A 22,769-nucleotide genomic window follows, 5' to 3' on the forward strand; every position below is an offset into this window, starting at 1 on the left:
AAAGTTCGCATGGTATCATCATTTCATCCACATAGCATGTGCAAGAAAGTTGAGAGGGTTACGGCAAAAACTGGATGCACTTCGTGTACAAAACGGACAATCTCTTTCAAAGTATCAGGATTTCATACGGAAACTCTTCTGTTACAAAGGGATTTCCTTTTTTAAACGTATTTGAACTGCTGACTTTTTGTGTGTTCAAAATGCACCATTCAAAGCCACATCATCATTTTTCAATCCTTTCTGACTTCATTTGTTATTTTTCACGCATTTACTAATTATTTTGAGCTATAAGACCCAAAAATTGAAAAGCATTTCAAATGAACTCTGAAAAGGTTGAAAGTTGGCATGGTATCATCATTTCATCCACATAGCATGTGCAAGAAAGTTGAGAGGGTTACGGCAAAAACTGGATGCACTTCGTGTACAAAACGGACAATCTCTTTCAAAGTATCAGGATTTTATACGGAAACTCTTCTGTTACAAAGGGATTTCATTTTTTATAACTTATTTGAACTGCTGACTTTTTGTGTGTTCAAAATGCACCATTCAAAGCAACATCATCATTTTTCAATCCTTTCTGACTTCATTTGTTATTTTTCATGCATTTACAAATTATTTTGAGCTATAAGACCGTAAAATTGAAAAGCATTTCAAATGAACTCTGAAAAGGTTGAAAGTTGGCATGGTATCATCATTTCATCCACATAGCATGTGCCAGAAAGTTGAGAGGGTTACGGCAAAAACTGGATGCACTTCGTGTACAAAACGGACAATCTCTTTCAAAGTATCAGGATTTCATGCGGAAACTCGTCTGTTAGAAAGGGATTTCATTTTTAAAACTTATTTGAACTCCTGACTTTTCGTGTGTTCAAAATGCACCATTCAAAGCCACATCATCATTTTTCAATCCTTTCTGACTTCATTTGTTATTTTTCATGCATTTACAAATTATTTTGAGCTATAAGACCCTAAAATTTAAAAGCATTTCAAATGAACTCTGAAAAGGTTGAAAGTTGGCATCGTATCATCATTTCCTCCACATAGCATGTGCAAGAAAGTTGAGAGCGTTACGGCAAAAACTGGATGCACTTCGTGTACAAAACGGACAATCTCTTTCAAAGTATCAGGATTTCATACGGAAACTCTTCTGTTACAAAGGGATTTCATTTTTTAAAACTTATTTGAACTCCTGACTTTTTGTGTGTTCAAAATGCACCATTCAAAGCCACATCATCATTTTTCAATCCTTTCTGACTACATTAGTTATTTTTCATGCATTTACTAATTATTTTGAGCTATAAGACCGTAAAATTGAAAAGCATTTCACATGAACTCTGAAAAAGTTGAACGTTGGCATGGTATCATCATTTCATCCACATAGCATGTGCAAGAAAGTTGAGAGGGTTACGGCAAAAACTGGATGCACTTCGTGTACAAAACGGACAATCTCTTTCAAAGTATCAGGATTTCATACGGAAACTCGTCTGTTACAAAGGGATTTCAGTTTTTAAAACTTATTTGAACTCCTGACTTTTTGTGTGTTCAAAATGCACCATTCAAAGCCACATCATCATTTTTCAATCCTTTATGACTACATTTGTTATTTTTCATGCATTTACTAATTATTTTGAGCTATAAGACCGTCAAATTGAAAAGCATTTCAAATGAACTCTGAAAAGGTTGAAAGTTGGCATGGTATCATCATTTCATCCACATAGCATGTGCAAGAAAGTTGAGAGGGTTACGGCAAAAACTGGATGCACTTCGGTACAAAACGGACAATCTCTTTCAAAGTATCAGGATTTCATACGGAAACTCGTCTGTTACAAAGGGATTTCAGTTTTTAAAACTTATTTGAACTCCTGACTTTTTGTGTGTTCAAAATGCACCATTCAAAGCCACATCATCATTTTTCAATCCTTTATGACTACATTTGTTATTTTTCATGCATTTACTAATTATTTTGAGCTATAAGACCGTCAAATTGAAAAGCATTTCAAATGAACTCTGAAAAGGTTGAAAGTTGGCATGGTATCATCATTTCATCCACATAGCATGTGCAAGAAAGTTGAGAGGGTTACGGCAAAAACTGGATGCACTTCGGTACAAAACGGACAATCTCTTTCAAAGTATCAGGATTTCATACGGAAACTCGTCTATTACAAAGGGATTTCATTTTTTAAAACTTATTTGAACTCCTGACTTTTTGTGTGTTCAAAATGCACCATTCAAAGCAACATCATCATTTTTCAATCCTTTCTGACTTCATTTGTTATTTTTGATGCATTTACTACTTATTTTGAGCTATAAGACCCTAAAATTGAAAAGCATTTCAAATGAACTCTGAAAAGGTTGAAAGTTGGCAACGTATCATCATTTCATCCACATAGCATGTGCAAGAAAGTTGAGAGGGTTACCGCAAAAACTGGATGCACTTCGTGTACAAAACGGACAATCTCTTTTAAAATATCAGGATTTCATACGGAACCTCGTCTGTTACAAAGGGATTTCATTTTTTTTAAACTTATTTGAACTCCTGACTTTTTGTGTGTTCAAAATGCACCATTCAAAGCCACATCATCATTTTTCAATCCTTTCTGACTTCATTTATTATTTTTCATGCATTTACAAATTATTTTGAGCTATAAGACCGTAAAATTGAAAAGCATTTCAAATGAACTCTGAAAAGGTTGAAAATTGGCATGGTATCATCATTTCATCCACATAGCATGTGCAAGAAAGTTGAGAGGGTTACGGCAAAAACTGGATGCACTTCGTGTACAAAACGGACAATCTCTTTCAAAGTATCAGGATTTCATACGGAAACTCGTCTGTTACAAAGGGATTTCATTTTTTAAAACTTATTTGAACTCCTGACTTTTTGTGTGTTCAAAATGCACCATTCAAAGGCACATCATCATTTTTCAATCCTTTCTGACTTCATTTGTTATTTTTCATGCATTTACTAATTATTTTGAGCTATAAGACCCGAAAATTGAAAAGCATTTCAAATGAACTCTGAAAAGGTTGAAAGTTCGCATGGTATCATCATTTCATCCACATAGCATGTGCAAGAAAGTTGAGAGGGTTACGGCAAAAACTGGATGCACTTCGTGTACAAAACGGACAATCTCTTTCAAAGTATCAGGATTTCATACGGAAACTCTTCTGTTACAAAGGGATTTCCTTTTTTTAAACTTATTTGAACTGCTGACTTTTTGTGTGTTCAAAATGCACCATTCAAAGCCACAGCATCATTTTTCAATCCTTTCTGACTTCATTTGTTATTTTTCACGCATTTACTAATTATTTTGAGCTATAAGACCCAAAAATTGAAAAGCATTTCAAATGAACTCTGAAAAGGTTGAAAGTTGGCATGGTATCATCATTTCATCCACATAGCATGTGCAAGAAAGTTGAGAGGGTTACGGCAAAAACTGGATGCACTTCGTGTACAAAACGGACAATCTCTTTTAAAGTATCAGGATTTCATACGGAAACTCGTCTGTTACAAAGGGATTTCATTTTTTTAAACCTATTTGAACTCCTGACTTTTTGTGTGTTCAAAATGCACCGTTCAAAGCCACATCATCATTTTTCAATCCTTTCTGACTACATTTGTTATTTTTCATGCATTTACTAATTATTTTGAGCTATAAGACCGTAAAATTGAAAAGCATTTCAAATGAACTCTGAAAAGGTGGAAAGTTGGCATGGTATCATCATTTCATCCACATAGCATGTGCAAGAAAGTTGAGAGGGTTACGGCAAAAACTGGATGCACTTCGTGTACAAAACGGACATTCTCTTTCAAAGTATCAGGATTTCATACGGAAACTCGTCTGTTACAAAGGGATTTCATTTTTTAAAACTTATTTGAACTGCAGACTTTTTGTGTGTTCAAAATGCACCATTCAAAGCAACATCATCATTTTTCAATCCTTTCTGACATCATTTGTTATTTTCATGCATTTACTAATTATTTTGAGCTATAAGACCCTAAAATTGAAAAGCATTTCAAATGAACTCTGAAAAGGTTGAAAGTTGGCATGGTATCATCTTTTCATCCATATAGCATGTGCAAGAAAGTTGAGAGGGTTACCACAAAAACTGGATGCACTTCGTGTACAAAACGGACAATCTCTTTCAAAGTATCAGGATTTCATACGGAAACTCGTCTGTTACAAAGGGATTTCATTTTTTAAAACCTATTTGAACTCCTGACTTTTTGTGTGTTCAAAATGCACCGTTCAAAGCCACATCATCATTTTTCAATCCTTTCTGACTACATTTGTTATTTTTCATGCATTTACTAATTATTTTGAGCTATAAGACCGTAAAATTGAAAAGCATTTCAAATGAACTCTGAAAAGGTTGAAAGTTGGCACGGTATCATCATTTCATCCACATAGCATGTGCAAGAAAGTTGAGAGGGTTACGGCAAAAACTGGATGCACTTCGTGTACAAAACGGACAATCTCTTTCAAAGTATCAGGATTTCATACGGAAACTCGTCTGTTACAAAGGGATTTCATTTTTTAAAACCTATTTGAACTCCTGACTTTTTGTGTGTTCAAAATGCACCATTCAAAGCCACATCATCATTTTTCAATCCTTTCTGACTTCATTTGTTATTTTTCATGCATTTACTAATCATTTTGAGCTATAAGACCCTAAAATTGAAAAGCATTTCAAATGAACTCTGAAAAGGTTGAAAGTTGGCATCGTATCATCATTTCATCCACATAGCATGTGCAAGAAAGTTGAGAGGGTTACCGCAAAAACTGGATGCACTTCGTGTACAAAACGGACAATCTCTTTCAAAGTATCAGGATTTCATACGGAAACTCGTCTGTTACAAAGGGATTTCATTTTTTAAAACTTATTTGAACTGCTGACTTTTTGTGTGTTCAAAATGCACCATTCAAAGCAACATCATCATTTTTCAATCCTTTCTGACTTCATTTGTTATTTTCATGCATTTACTAATTATTTTGAGCTATAAGACCCTAAAATTGAAAAGCATTTCAAATGAACTCTGAAAAGGTTGAAAGTTGGCATGGTATCATCTTTTCATCCATATAGCATGTGCAAGAAAGTTGAGAGGGTTACCACAAAAACTGGATGCACCTCGTGTACAAAACGGACAATCTCTTTCAAAGTATCAGGATTTCATACGGAAACTCGTCTGTTACAAAGGGATTTCATTTTTTAAAACTTATTTGAACTCCTGACTTTTTGTGTGTTCAAAATGCACCATTCAAAGCCACATCATCATTTTTCAATCCTTTCTGACTTCATTTGTTATTTTTCATGCATTTACTAATTATTTTGAGCTATAAGACCCGAAAATTGAAAAGCATTTCAAATGAACTCTGAAAAGGTTGAAAGTTGGCATGGTATCATCATTTCATCCACATAGCATGTGCAAGAAAGTTGAGAGGGTTACGGCAAAAACTGGATGCACTTCATGTACAAAACGGACAATCTCTTTCAAAGTATCAGGATTTCATACGGAAACTCGTCTGTTACAAAGGGATTTCAGTTTTTAAAACTTATTTGAACTCCTGACTTTTTGTGTGTTCAAAATGCACCATTCAAAGCCACATCATCATTTTTCAATCCTTTATGACTACATTTGTTATTTTTCATGCATTTACTAATTATTTTGAGCTATAAGACCCAAAAAATGAAAAGCATTTCAAATGAACTCTGAAAAGGTTGAAAGTTGGCATGGTATCATCATTTCATCCACATAGCATGTGCAAGAAAGTTGAGAGGGTTACGGCAAAAACTGGATGCACTTCGTGTACAAAACGGACAATCTCTTTTAAAGTATCAGGATTTCATACGGAAACTCGTCTGTTACAAAGGGATTTCATTTTTTAAAACCTATTTGAACTCCTGACTTTTTGTGTGTTCAAAATGCACCGTTCAAAGCCACATCATCATTTTTCAATCCTTTCTGACTACATTTGTTATTTTTCATGCATTTACTAATTATTTTGAGCTATAAGACCGTAAAATTGAAAAGCATTTCAAATGAACTCTGAAAAGGTGGAAAGTTGGCATGGTATCATCATTTCATCCACATAGCATGTGCAAGAAAGTTGAGAGGGTTACGGCAAAAACTGGATGCACTTCGTGTACAAAACGGACAATCTCTTTTAAAGTATCAGGATTTCATACGGAAACTCGTCTGTTACAAAGGGATTTCATTTTTTAAAACCTATTTGAACTCCTGACTTTTTGTGTGTTCAAAATGCACCGTTCAAAGCCACATCATCATTTTTCAATCCTTTCTGACTACATTTGTTATTTTTCATGCATTTACTAATTATTTTGAGCTATAAGACCGTAAAATTGAAAAGCATTTCAAATGAACTCTGAAAAGGTGGAAAGTTGGCATGGTATCATCATTTCATCCACATAGCATGTGCAAGAAAGTTGAGAGGGTTACGGCAAAAACTGGATGCACTTCGTGTACAAAACGGACAATCTCTTTTAAAGTATCAGGATTTCATACGGAAACTCGTCTGTTACAAAGGGATTTCATTTTTTAAAACCTATTTGAACTCCTGACTTTTTGTGTGTTCAAAATGCACCGTTCAAAGCCACATCATCATTTTTCAATCCTTTCTGACTACATTTGTTATTTTTCATGCATTTACTAATTATTTTGAGCTATAAGACCGTAAAATTGAAAAGCATTTCAAATGAACTCTGAAAAGGTGGAAAGTTGGCATGGTATCATCATTTCATCCACATAGCATGTGCAAGAAAGTTGAGAGGGTTACGGCAAAAACTGGATGCACTTCGTGTACAAAACGGACAATCTCTTTTAAAGTATCAGGATTTCATACGGAAACTCGTCTGTTACAAAGGGATTTCATTTTTTAAAACCTATTTGAACTCCTGACTTTTTGTGTGTTCAAAATGCACCGTTCAAAGCCACATCATCATTTTTCAATCCTTTCTGACTACATTTGTTATTTTTCATGCATTTACTAATTATTTTGAGCTATAAGACCGTAAAATTGAAAAGCATTTCAAATGAACTCTGAAAAGGTGGAAAGTTGGCATCGTATCATCATTTCATCCACATAGCATGTGCAAGAAAGTTGAGAGGGTTACGGCAAAAACTGGATGCACTTCGTGTACAAAACGGACAATCTCTTTCAAAGTATCATGATTTCATACGGAAACTCGTCTGTTACAAAGGGATTTCATTTTTTAAAACTTATTTGAACTGCTGACTTTTTGTGTGTTCAAAATGCACCATTCAAAGCAACATCATCATTTTTCAATCCTTTCTGACTTCATTTGTTATTTTCATGCATTTACTAATTATTTTGAGCTATAAGACCCTAAAATTGAAAAGCATTTCAAATGAACTCTGAAAAGGTTGAAAGTTGGCATGGTATCATCTTTTCATCCATATAGCATGTGCAAGAAAGTTGAGAGGGTTACCACAAAAACTGGATGCACTTCGTGTACAAAACGGACAATCTCTTTCAAAGTATCAGGATTTCATACGGAAACTCGTCTGTTACAAAGGGATTTCATTTTTTAAAACCTATTTGAACTCCTGACTTTTTGTGTGTTCAAAATGCACCGTTCAAAGCCACATCATCATTTTTCAATCCTTTCTGACTACATTTGTTATTTTTCATGCATGTACTAATTATTTTGAGCTATAAGACCGTAAAATTGAAAAGCATTTCAAATGAACTCTGAAAAGGTTGAAAGTTGGCACGGTATCATCATTTCATCCACATAGCATGTGCAAGAAAGTTGAGAGGGTTACGGCAAAAACTGGATGCACTTCGTGTACAAAACGGACAATCTCTTTCAAAGTATCAGGATTTCATACGGAAACTCGTCTGTTACAAAGGGATTTCATTTTTTAAAACCTATTTGAACTCCTGACTTTTTGTGTGTTCAAAATGCACCATTCAAAGCCACATCATCATTTTTCAATCCTTTCTGACTTCATTTGTTATTTTTCATGCATTTACTAATCATTTTGAGCTATAAGACCCTAAAATTGAAAAGCATTTGAAATGAACTCTGAAAAGGTTGAAAGTTGGCATCGTATCATCATTTCATCCACATAGCATGTGCAAGAAAGTTGAGAGGGTTACGGCAAAAACTGGATGCACTTCGTGTACAAAACGGACAATCTCTTTCAAAGTATCAGGATTTCATACGGAAACTCTTCTGTTACAAAGGGATTTCAGTTTTTAAAACTTATTTGAACTGCTGACTTTTTGTGTGTTCAAAATGCACCATTCAAAGCCACATCATCATTTTTCAATCCTTTCTGACTTCATTTGTTATTTTTCACGCATTTACTAATTATTTTGAGCTATAAGACCCGAAAATTGAAAAGCATTTCAAATGAACTCTGAAAAGGTTGAAAGTTGGCATGGTATCATCATTTCATCCACATAGCATGTGCAAGAAAGTTGAGAGGGTTACGGCAAAAACTGGATGCACTTCGTGTACAAAACGGACAATCTCTTTCAAAGTATCAGGATTTCATACGGAAACTCGTCTGTTACAAAGGGATTTCAGTTTTTAAAACTTATTTGAACTCCTGACTTTTTGTGTGTTCAAAATGCACCATTCAAAGCCACATCATCATTTTTCAATCCTTTATGACTACATTTGTTATTTTTCATGCATTTACTAATTATTTTGAGCTATAAGACCGTCAAATTGAAAAGCATTTCAAATGAACTCTGAAAAGGTTGAAAGTTGGCATGGTATCATCATTTCCTCCACATAGCATGTGCAAGAAAGTTGAGAGGGTTACGGCAAAAACTGGATGCACTTCGGTACAAAACGGACAATCTCTTTCAAAGTATCAGGATTTCATACGGAAACTCGTCTGTTACAAAGGGATTTCATTTTTTAAAACTTATTTGAACTCCTGACTTTTTGTGTGTTCAAAATGCACCATTCAAAGCAACATCATCATTTTTCAATCCTTTCTGACTTCATTTGTTATTTTTGATGCATTTACTACTTATTTTGAGCTATCAGACCCTAAAATTGAAAAGCATTTCAAATGAACTCTGAAAAGGTTGAAAGTTGGCAACGTATCATCATTTCATCCACATAGCATGTGCAAGAAAGTTGAGAGGGTTACCGCAAAAACTGGATGCACTTCGTGTACAAAACGGACAATCTCTTTTTTAAAATATCAGGATTTCATACGGAACCTCGTCTGTTACAAAGGGATTTCATTTTGTTAAACTTATTTGAACTCCTGACTTTTTGTGTGTTCAAAATGCACCATTCAAAGCCACATCATCATTTTTCAATCCTTTCTGACTTCATTTATTATTTTTCATGCATTTACAAATTATTTTGAGCTATAAGACCGTAAAATTGAAAAGCATTTCAAATGAACTCTGAAAAGGTTGAAAGTTCGCATGGTATCATCATTTCATCCACATAGCATGTGCAAGAAAGTTGAGAGGGTTACGGCAAAAACTGGATGCACTTCGTGTACAAAACGGACAATCTCTTTCAAAGTATCAGGATTTCATACGGAAACTCGTCTGTTACAAAGGGATTTCATTTTTTAAAACTTATTTGAACTCCTGACTTTTTGTGTGTTCAAAATGCACCATTCAAAGGCACATCATCATTTTTTCAATCCTTTCTGACTTCATTTGTTATTTTTCATGCATTTACTAATTATTTTGAGCTATAAGACCCGAAAATTGAAAAGCATTTCAAATGAACTCTGAAAAGGTTGAAAGTTCGCATGGTATCATCATTTCATCCACATAGCATGTGCAAGAAAGTTGAGAGGGTTACGGCAAAAACTGGATGCACTTCGTGTACAAAACGGACAATCTCTTTCAAATTATCAGGATTTCATACGGAAACTCTTCTGTTACAAAGGGATTTCATTTTTTAAAACTTATTTGAACTGCTGACTTTTTGTGTGTTCAAAATGCACCATTCAAAGCCACATCATCATTTTTCAATCCTTTCTGACTTCATTTGTTATTTTTCACGCATTTACTAATTATTTTGAGCTATAAGACCCAAAAATTGAAAAGCATTTCAAATGAACTCTGAAAAGGTTGAAAGTTGGCATGGTATCATCATTTCATCCACATAGCATGTGCAAGAAAGTTGAGAGGGTTACGGCAAAAACTGGATGCACTTCGTGTACAAAACGGACAATCTCTTTCAAATTATCAGGATTTCATACGGAAACTCGTCTGTTACAAAGGGATTTCATTTTTTAAAACCTATTTGAACTCCTGACTTTTTGTGTGTTCAAAATGCACCGTTCAAAGCCACATCATCATTTTTCAATCCTTTCTGACTACATTTGTTATTTTTCATGCATTTACTAATTATTTTGAGCTATAAGACCGTAAAATTGAAAAGCATTTCAAATGAACTCTGAAAAGGTGGAAAGTTGGCATGGTATCATCATTTCATCCACATAGCATGTGCAAGAAAGTTGAGAGGGTTACGGCAAAAACTGGATGCACTTCGTGTACAAAACGGACAATCTCTTTCAAAGTATCAGGATTTCATACGGAAACTCGTCTGTTACAAAGGGATTTCATTTTTTAAAACTTATTTGAACTGCTGACTTTTTGTGTGTTCAAAATGCACCATTCAAAGCAACATCATCATTTTTCAATCCTTTCTGACTTCATTTGTTATTTTCATGCATTTACTAATTATTTTGAGCTATAAGACCCTAAAATTGAAAAGCATTTCAAATGAACTCTGAAAAGGTTGAAAGTTGGCATGGTATCATCTTTTCATCCATATAGCATGTGCAAGAATGTTGAGAGGGTTACCACAAAAACTGGATGCACTTCGTGTACAAAACGGACAATCTCTTTCAAAGTATCAGGATTTCATACGGAAACTCGTCTGTTACAAAGGGATTTCATTTTTTAAAACCTATTTGAACTCCTGACTTTTTGTGTGTTCAAAATGCACCGTTCAAAGCCACATCATCATTTTTCAATCCTTTCTGACTACATTTGTTATTTTTCATGCATTTACTAATTATTTTGAGCTATAAGACCGTAAAATTGAAAAGCATTTCAAATGAACTCTGAAAAGGTTGAAAGTTGGCACGGTATCATCATTTCATCCACATAGCATGTGCAAGAAAGTTGAGAGGGTTACGGCAAAAACTGGATGCACTTCGTGTACAAAACGGACAATCTCTTTCAAAGTATCAGGATTTCATACGGAAACTCGTCTGTTACAAAGGGATTTCATTTTTTAAAACCTATTTGAACTCCTGACTTTTTGTGTGTTCAAAATGCACCGTTCAAAGCCACATCATCATTTTTCAATCCTTTCTGACTACATTTGTTATTTTTCATGCATTTACTAATCATTCTGAGCTATAAGACCGTAAAATTGAAAAGCATTTCAAATGAACTCTGAAAAGGTTGAAAGTTGGCACGGTATCATCATTTCATCCACATAGCATGTGCAAGAAAGTTGAGAGGGTTACGGCAAAAACTGGATGCACTTCGTGTACAAAACGGACAATCTCTTTCAAAGTATCAGGATTTCATACGGAAACTCGTCTGTTACAAAGGGATTTCATTTTTTAAAACCTATTTGAACTCCTGACTTTTTGTGTGTTCAAAATGCACCATTCAAAGCCACATCATCATTTTTCAATCCTTTCTGACTTCATTTGTTATTTTTCATGCATTTACTAATCATTTTGAGCTATAAGACCCTAAAATTGAAAAGCATTTGAAATGAACTCTGAAAAGGTTGAAAGTTGGCATCGTATCATCATTTCATCCACATAGCATGTGCAAGAAAGTTGAGAGGGTTACGGCAAAAACTGGATGCACTTCGTGTACAAAACGGACAATCTCTTTCAAAGTATCAGGATTTCATACGGAAACTCTTCTGTTACAAAGGGATTTCATTTTTTAAAACTTATTTGAACTGCTGACTTTTTGTGTGTTCAAAATGCACCATTCAAAGCCACATCATCATTTTTCAATCCTTTCTGACTTCATTTGTTATTTTTCACGCATTTACTAATTATTTTGAGCTATAAGACCCGAAAATTGAAAAGCATTTCAAATGAACTCTGAAAAGGTTGAAAGTTGGCATGGTATCATCATTTCATCCACATAGCATGTGCAAGAAAGTTGAGAGGGTTACGGCAAAAACTGGATGCACTTCGTGTACAAAACGGACAATCTCTTTCAAAGTATCAGGATTTCATACGGAAACTCGTCTGTTACAAAGGGATTTCAGTTTTTAAAACTTATTTGAACTCATGACTTTTTGTGTGTTCAAAATGCACCATTCAAAGCCACATCATCATTTTTCAATCCTTTATGACTACATTTGTTATTTTTCATGCGTTTACTAATTATTTTGAGCTATAAGACCGTCAAATTGAAAAGCATTTCAAATGAACTCTGAAAAGGTTGAAAGTTGGCATGGTATCATCATTTCATCCACATAGCATGTGCAAGAAAGTTGAGAGGGTTACGGCAAAAACTGGATGCACTTCGGTACAAAACGGACAATCTCTTTCAAAGTATCAGGATTTCATACGGAAACTCGTCTGTTACAAAGGGATTTCATTTTTTAAAACTTATTTGAACTCCTGACTTTTTGTGTGTTCAAAATGCACCATTCAAAGCAACATCATCATTTTTCAATCCTTTCTGACTTCATTTGTTATTTTTGATGCATTTACTACTTATTTTGAGCTATCAGACCCTAAAATTGAAAAGCATTTCAAATGAACTCTGAAAAGGTTGAAAGTTGGCAACGTATCATCATTTCATCCACATAGCATGTGCAAGAAAGTTGAGAGGGTTACCGCAAAAACTGGATGCACTTCGTGTACAAAACGGACAATCTCTTTTTTAAAATATCAGGATTTCATACGGAACCTCGTCTGTTACAAAGGGATTTCATTTTGTTAAACTTATTTGAACTCCTGACTTTTTGTGTGTTCAAAATGCACCATTCAAAGCCACATCATCATTTTTCAATCCTTTCTGACTTCATTTATTATTTTTCATGCATTTACAAATTATTTTGAGCTATAAGACCGTAAAATTGAAAAGCATTTCAAATGAACTCTGAAAAGGTTGAAAGTTCGCATGGTATCATCATTTCATCCACATAGCATGTGCAAGAAAGTTGAGAGGGTTACGGCAAAAACTGGATGCACTTCGTGTACAAAACGGACAATCTCTTTCAAAGTATCAGGATTTCATACGGAAACTCGTCTGTTACAAAGGGATTTCATTTTTTAAAACTTATTTGAACTCCTGACTTTTTGTGTGTTCAAAATGCACCATTCAAAGGCACATCATCATTTTTTCAATCCTTTCTGACTTCATTTGTTATTTTTCATGCATTTACTAATTATTTTGAGCTATAAGACCCGAAAATTGAAAAGCATTTCAAATGAACTCTGAAAAGGTTGAAAGTTCGCATGGTATCATCATTTCATCCACATAGCATGTGCAAGAAAGTTGAGAGGGTTACGGCAAAAACTGGATGCACTTCGTGTACAAAACGGACAATCTCTTTCAAATTATCAGGATTTCATACGGAAACTCTTCTGTTACAAAGGGATTTCATTTTTTAAAACTTATTTGAACTGCTGACTTTTTGTGTGTTCAAAATGCACCATTCAAAGCCACATCATCATTTTTCAATCCTTTCTGACTTCATTTGTTATTTTTCACGCATTTACTAATTATTTTGAGCTATAAGACCCAAAAATTGAAAAGCATTTCAAATGAACTCTGAAAAGGTTGAAAGTTGGCATGGTATCATCATTTCATCCACATAGCATGTGCAAGAAAGTTGAGAGGGTTACGGCAAAAACTGGATGCACTTCGTGTACAAAACGGACAATCTCTTTTAAAGTATCAGGATTTCATACGGAAACTCGTCTGTTACAAAGGGATTTCATTTTTTAAAACCTATTTGAACTCCTGACTTTTTGTGTGTTCAAAATGCACCGTTCAAAGCCACATCATCATTTTTCAATCCTTTCTGACTACATTTGTTATTTTTCATGCATTTACTAATTATTTTGAGCTATAAGACCGTAAAATTGAAAAGCATTTCAAATGAACTCTGAAAAGGTTGAAAGTTGGCATGGTATCATCATTTCATCCACATAGCATGTGCAAGAAAGTTGAGAGGGTTACGGCAAAAACTGGATGCACTTCGTGTACAAAACGGACAATCTCTTTCAAAGTATCAGGATTTCATACGGAAACTCGTCTGTTATAAAGGGATTTCAGTTTTTAAAACTTATTTGAACTCCTGACTTTTTGTGTGTTCAAAATGCACCATTCAAAGCCACATCATCATTTTTCAATCCTTTCTGACTTCATTTGTTATTTTTCATGCATTTACTAATTATTTTGAGCTATAAGACCCGAAAATTGAAAAGCATTTCAAATGAACTCTGAAAAGGTTGAAAGTTGGCATGGTATCATCATTTCATCCACATAGCATGTGCAAGAAAGTTGAGAGGGTTACGGCAAAAACTGGATGCACTTCGTGTACAAAACGGACAATCTCTTTCAAAGTATCAGGATTTCATACGGAAACTCGTCTGTTACAAAGGGATTTCATTTTTTAAAACTTATTTGAACTGCTGACTTTTTGTGTGTTCAAAATGCACCATTCAAAGCAACATCATCATTTTTCAATCCTTTCTGACTTCATTTGTTATTTTCATGCATTTACTAATTATTTTGAGCTATAAGACCCTAAAATTGAAAAGCATTTCAAATGAACTCTGAAAAGCTTGAAAGTTGGCATGGTATCATCTTTTCATCCATATAGCATGTGCAAGAAAGTTGAGAGGGTTACCACAAAAACTGGATGCACTTCGTGTACAAAACGGACAATCTCTTTCAAAGTATCAGGATTTCATACGGAAACTCGTCTGTTACAAAGGGATTTCATTTTTTAAAACTTATTTGAACTCCTGACTTTTTGTGTGTTCAAAATGCACCATTCAAAGCCACATCATCATTTTTCAATCCCTTCTGACTTCATTTGTTATTTTTCATGCATTTACTAATTATTTTGAGCTATAAGACCCGAAAATTGAAAAGCATTTCAAATGAACTCTGAAAAGGTTGAAAGTTGGCATGGTATCATCATTTCATCCACATAGCATGTGCAAGAAAGTTGAGAGGGTTACGGCAAAAACTGGATGCACTTCGTGTACAAAACGGACAATCTCTTTCAAAGTATCAGGATTTCATACGGAAACTCGTCTGTTACAAAGGGATTTCAGTTTTTAAAACTTATTTGAACTCCTGACTTTTTGTGTGTTCAAAATGCACCATTCAAAGCCACATCATCATTTTTCAATCCTTTCTGACTACGTTTGTTATTTTTCATGCATTTACTAATTATTTTGAGCTATAAGACCGTAAAATTGAAAAGCATTTCAAATGAACTCTGAAAAGGTTGAAAGTTGGCATGGTATCATCATTTCATCCACATAGCATGTGCAAGAAAGTTGAGAGGGTTACGGCAAAAACTGGATGCACTTCGTGTACAAAACGGACAATCTCTTTCAAAGTATCAGGATTTCATACGGAAACTCGTCTGTTACAAAGGGATTTCATTTTTTAAAACCTATTTGAACTCCTGACTTTTTGTGTGTTCAAAATGCACCGTTCAAAGCCACATCATCATTTTTCAATCCTTTCTGACTACATTTGTTATTTTTCATGCATTTACTAATTATTTTGAGCTATAAGACCCAAAAATTGAAAAGCATTTCAAATGAACTCTGAAAAGGTTGAAAGTTGGCATGGTATCATCATTTCATCCACATAGCATGTGCAAGAAAGTTGAGAGGGTTACCGCAAAAACTGGATGCACTTCGTGTACAAAACGGACAATCTCTTTCAAAGTATCAGGATTTCATACGGAAACTCGTCTGTTACAAAGGGATTTCATTTTTTAAAACCTATTTGAACTCCTGACTTTTTGTGTGTTCAAAATGCACCATTCAAAGCCACATCATCATTTTTCAATCCTTTCTGACTACATTTGTTATTTTTCATGCATTTACTAATTATTTTGAGCTATAAGACCGTAAAATTGAAAAGCATTTCAAATGAACTCTGAAAAGGTTGAAAGTTGGCATGGTATCATCATTTCATCCACATAGCATGTGCAAGAAAGTTGAGAGGGTTACGGCAAAAGTGGATGCACTTCGTGTACAAAACGGACAATCTCTTTCAAAGTATCGGGATTTCATACGGAAACTCGTCTGTTACAAAGGGATTTCATTTTTGAAAACTTATTTGAACTCCTGACTTTTTGTGTGTTCAAAATGCACCATTCAAAGCCACATCATCATTTTTCAATCCTTTCTGACTTCATTTGTTATTTTTCATGCATTTACTAATCATTTTGAGCTATAACACCCTAAAATTGAAAAGCATTTGAAATGAACTCTGAAAAGGTTGAAAGTTGGCATCGTATCATCATTTCATCCACATAGCATGTGCAAGAAAGTTGAGAGGGTTACGGCAAAAACTGGATGCACTTCGTGTACAAAACGGACAATCTCTTTCAAAGTATCAGGATTTCATACGGAAACTCTTCTGTTACAAAGGGATTTCATTTTTTAAAACTTATTTGAACTGCTGACTTTTTGTGTGTTCAAAATGCACCATTCAAAGCCACATCATCAGTTTTCAATCCTTTCTGACTTCATTTGTTATTTTTCACGCATTTACTAATTATTTTGAGCTATAAGACCCGAAAATTGAAAAGCATTTCAAATGAACTCTGAAAAGGTTGAAAGTTGGCATGGTATCATCATTTCATCCACATAGCATGTGCAAGAAAGTTGAGAGGGTTACGGCAAAAACTGGATGCACTTCGTGTACAAAACGGACAATCTCTTTCAAAGTATCAGGATTTCATACGGAAACTCGTCTGTTACAAAGGGATTTCAGTTTTTAAAACTTATTTGAACTCATGACTTTTTGTGTGTTCAAAATGCACCATTCAAAGCCACATCATCATTTTTCAATCCTTTATGACTACATTTGTTATTTTTCATGCGTTTACTAATTATTTTGAGCTATAAGACCGTCAAATTGAAAAGCATTTCAAATGAACTCTGAAAAGGTTGAAAGTTGGCATGGTATCATCATTTCATCCACATAGCATGTGCAAGAAAGTTGAGAGGGTTACGGCAAAAACTGGATGCACTTCGGTACAAAACGGACAATCTCTTTCAAAGTATCAGGATTTCATACGGAAACTCGTCTGTTACAAAGGGATTTCATTTTTTAAAACTTATTTGAACTCCTGACTTTTTGTGTGTTCAAAATGCACCATTCAAAGCAACATCATCATTTTTCAATCCTTTCTGACTTCATTTGTTATTTTTGATGCATTTACTACTTATTTTGAGCTATCAGACCCTAAAATTGAAAAGCATTTCAAATGAACTCTGAAAAGGTTGAAAGTTGGCAACGTATCATCATTTCATCCACATAGCATGTGCAAGAAAGTTGAGAGGGTTACCGCAAAAACTGGATGCACTTCGTGTCAAAACGGACAATCTCTTTTTTAAAATATCAGGATTTCATACGGAACCTCGTCTGTTACAAAGGGATTTCATTTTGTTAAACTTATTTGAACTCCTGACTTTTTGTGTGTTCAAAATGCACCATTCAAAGCCACATCATCATTTTTCAATCCTTTCTGACTTCATTTATTATTTTTCATGCATTTACAAATTATTTTGAGCTATAAGACCGTAAAATTGAAAAGCATTTCAAATGAACTCTGAAAAGGTTGAAAGTTCGCATGGTATCATCATTTCATCCACATAGCATGTGCAAGAAAGTTGAGAGGGTTACGGCAAAAACTGGATGCACTTCGTGTACAAAACGGACAATCTCTTTCAAAGTATCAGGATTTCATACGGAAACTCGTCTGTTACAAAGGGATTTCATTTTTTAAAACTTATTTGAACTCCTGACTTTTTGTGTGTTCAAAATGCACCATTCAAAGGCACATCATCATTTTTTCAATCCTTTCTGACTTCATTTGTTATTTTTCATGCATTTACTAATTATTTTGAGCTATAAGACCCGAAAATTGAAAAGCATTTCAAATGAACTCTGAAAAGGTTGAAAGTTCGCATGGTATCATCATTTCATCCACATAGCATGTGCAAGAAAGTTGAGAGGGTTACGGCAAAAACTGGATGCACTTCGTGTACAAAACGGACAATCTCTTTCAAATTATCAGGATTTCATACGGAAACTCTTCTGTTACAAAGGGATTTCATTTTTTAAAACTTATTTGAACTGCTGACTTTTTGTGTGTTCAAAATGCACCATTCAAAGCCACATCATCATTTTTCAATCCTTTCTGACTTCATTTGTTATTTTTCACGCATTTACTAATTATTTTGAGCTATAAGACCCAAAAATTGAAAAGCATTTCAAATGAACTCTGAAAAGGTTGAAAGTTGGCATGGTATCATCATTTCATCCACATAGCATGTGCAAGAAAGTTGAGAGGGTTACGGCAAAAACTGGATGCACTTCGTGTACAAAACGGACAATCTCTTTTAAAGTATCAGGATTTCATACGGAAACTCGTCTGTTACAAAGGGATTTCATTTTTTAAAACCTATTTGAACTCCTGACTTTTTGTGTGTTCAAAATGCACCGTTCAAAGCCACATCATCATTTTTCAATCCTTTCTGACTACATTTGTTATTTTTCATGCATTTACTAATTATTTTGAGCTATAAGACCGTAAAATTGAAAAGCATTTCAAATGAACTCTGAAAAGGTTGAAAGTTGGCATGGTATCATCATTTCATCCACATAGCATGTGCAAGAAAGTTGAGAGGGTTACGGCAAAAACTGGATGCACTTCGTGTACAAAACGGACAATCTCTTTCAAAGTATCAGGATTTCATACGGAAACTCGTCTGTTATAAAGGGATTTCAGTTTTTAAAACTTATTTGAACTCCTGACTTTTTGTGTGTTCAAAATGCACCATTCAAAGCCACATCATCATTTTTCAATCCTTTCTGACTTCATTTGTTATTTTTCATGCATTTACTAATTATTTTGAGCTATAAGACCCGAAAATTGAAAAGCATTTCAAATGAACTCTGAAAAGGTTGAAAGTTGGCATGGTATCATCATTTCATCCACATAGCATGTGCAAGAAAGTTGAGAGGGTTACGGCAAAAACTGGATGCACTTCGTGTACAAAACGGACAATCTCTTTCAAAGTATCAGGATTTCATACGGAAACTCGTCTGTTACAAAGGGATTTCATTTTTTAAAACTTATTTGAACTGCTGACTTTTTGTGTGTTCAAAATGCACCATTCAAAGCAACATCATCATTTTTCAATCCTTTCTGACTTCATTTGTTATTTTCATGCATTTACTAATTATTTTGAGCTATAAGACCCTAAAATTGAAAAGCATTTCAAATGAACTCTGAAAAGCTTGAAAGTTGGCATGGTATCATCTTTTCATCCATATAGCATGTGCAAGAAAGTTGAGAGGGTTACCACAAAAACTGGATGCACTTCGTGTACAAAACGGACAATCTCTTTCAAAGTATCAGGATTTCATACGGAAACTCGTCTGTTACAAAGGGATTTCATTTTTTAAAACTTATTTGAACTCCTGACTTTTTGTGTGTTCAAAATGCACCATTCAAAGCCACATCATCATTTTTCAATCCCTTCTGACTTCATTTGTTATTTTTCATGCATTTACTAATTATTTTGAGCTATAAGACCCGAAAATTGAAAAGCATTTCAAATGAACTCTGAAAAGGTTGAAAGTTGGCATGGTATCATCATTTCATCCACATAGCATGTGCAAGAAAGTTGAGAGGGTTACGGCAAAAACTGGATGCACTTCGTGTACAAAACGGACAATCTCTTTCAAAGTATCAGGATTTCATACGGAAACTCGTCTGTTACAAAGGGATTTCAGTTTTTAAAACTTATTTGAACTCCTGACTTTTTGTGTGTTCAAAATGCACCATTCAAAGCCACATCATCATTTTTCAATCCTTTCTGACTACGTTTGTTATTTTTCATGCATTTACTAATTATTTTGAGCTATAAGACCGTAAAATTGAAAAGCATTTCAAATGAACTCTGAAAAGGTTGAAAGTTGGCATGGTATCATCATTTCATCCACATAGCATGTGCAAGAAAGTTGAGAGGGTTACGGCAAAAACTGGATGCACTTCGTGTACAAAACGGACAATCTCTTTCAAAGTATCAGGATTTCATACGGAAACTCGTCTGTTACAAAGGGATTTCATTTTTTAAAACCTATTTGAACTCCTGACTTTTTGTGTGTTCAAAATGCACCGTTCAAAGCCACATCATCATTTTTCAATCCTTTCTGACTACATTTGTTATTTTTCATGCATTTACTAATTATTTTGAGCTATAAGACCCAAAAATTGAAAAGCATTTCAAATGAACTCTGAAAAGGTTGAAAGTTGGCATGGTATCATCATTTCATCCACATAGCATGTGCAAGAAAGTTGAGAGGGTTACCGCAAAAACTGGATGCACTTCGTGTACAAAACGGACAATCTCTTTCAAAGTATCAGGATTTCATACGGAAACTCGTCTGTTACAAAGGGATTTCATTTTTTAAAACCTATTTGAACTCCTGACTTTTTGTGTGTTCAAAATGCACCATTCAAAGCCACATCATCATTTTTCAATCCTTTCTGACTACATTTGTTATTTTTCATGCATTTACTAATTATTTTGAGCTATAAGACCGTAAAATTGAAAAGCATTTCAAATGAACTCTGAAAAGGTTGAAAGTTGGCATGGTATCATCATTTCATCCACATAGCATGTGCAAGAAAGTTGAGAGGGTTACGGCAAAAGTGGATGCACTTCGTGTACAAAACGGACAATCTCTTTCAAAGTATCGGGATTTCATACGGAAACTCGTCTGTTACAAAGGGATTTCATTTTTGAAAACTTATTTGAACTCCTGACTTTTTGTGTGTTCAAAATGCACCATTCAAAGCCACATCATCATTTTTCAATCCTTTCTGACTTCATTTGTTATTTTTCATGCATTTACTAATCATTTTGAGCTATAAGACCCTAAAATTGAAAAGCATTTCAAATGAACTCTGAAAAGGTTGAAAGTTGGCATCGTATCATCATTTCATCCACATAGCATGTGCAAGAAAGTTGAGAGGGTTACCGCAAAAACTGGATGCACTTCGTGTACAAAACGGACAATCTCTTTCAAAGTATCAGGATTTCATACGGAAACTCGTCTGTTACAAAGGGATTTCATTTTTTAAAACTTATTTGAACTGCTGACTTTTTGTGTGTTCAAAATGCACCATTCAAAGCAACATCATCATTTTTCAATCCTTTCTGACTTCATTTGTTATTTTCATGCATTTACTAATTATTTTGAGCTATAAGACCCTAAAATTGAAAAGCATTTCAAATGAACTCTGAAAAGGTTGAAAGTTGGCATGGTATCATCATTTCATCCACATAGCATGTGCAAGAAAGTTGAGAGGGTTACGGCAAAAACTGGATGCACTTCGTGTACAAAACGGACAATCTCTTTCAAAGTATCGGGATTTCATACGGAAACTCGTCTGTTACAAAGGGATTTCATTTTTTAAAACTTATTTGAACTCTTGACTTTTTGTGTGTTCAAAATGCACCATTCAAAGCCACATCATCATTTTTCAATCCTTTCTGACTTCATTTGTTATTTTTCACGCATTTACTAATTATTTTGAGCTATAAGACCCAAAAATTGAAAAGCATTTCAAATGAACTCTGAAAAGGTTGAAAGTTGGCATGGTATCATCATTTCATCCACATAGCATGTGCAAGAAAGTTGAGAGGGTTACGGCAAAAACTGGATGCACTTCGTGTACAAAACGGACAATCTCTTTCAAAGTATCAGGATTTCATACGGAAACTCGTCTGTTACAAAGGGATTTCATTTTTTAAAACCTATTTGAACTCCTGACTTTTTGTGTGTTCAAAATGCACCGTTCAAAGCCACATCATCATTTTTCAATCCTTTCTGACTACATTTGTTATTTTTCATGCATTTACTAATTATTTTGAGCTATAAGACCGTAAAATTGAAAAGCATTTCAAATGAACTCTGAAAAGGTTGAAAGTTGGCATGGTATCATCATTTCATCCACATAGCATGTGCAAGAAAGTTGAGAGGGTTACGGCAAAAACTGGATGCACTTCGTGTACAAAACGGACAATCTCTTTCAAAGTATCGGGATTTCATACGGAAACTCGTCTGTTACAAAGGGATTTCATTTTTTAAAACTTATTTGAACTGCTGACTTTTTGTGTGTTCAAAATGCACCATTCAAAGCAACATCATCATTTTTCAATCCTTTCTGACTTCATTTGTTATTTTCATACATTTACTAATTATTTTGAGCTATAAGACCCTAAAATTGAAAAGCATTTCAAATGAACTCTGAAAAGGTTGAAAGTTGGCATGGTATCATCATTTCATCCATATAGCATGTGCAAGAAAGTTGAGAGGGTTGCCACAAAAACTGGATGCACTTCGTGTACAAAACAGACAATCTCTTTCAAAGTATCAGGATTTCATACGGAAACTCGTCTGTTACAAAGGGATTTCATTTTTTAAAACTTATTTGAACTCCTGACTTTTTGTGTGTTC

Source organism: Aegilops tauschii, chromosome 6, assembly GCF_002575655.3.
Source record: "Aegilops tauschii subsp. strangulata cultivar AL8/78 chromosome 6, Aet v6.0, whole genome shotgun sequence".
Taxonomy (NCBI): Eukaryota; Viridiplantae; Streptophyta; class Magnoliopsida; order Poales; family Poaceae; genus Aegilops; species Aegilops tauschii.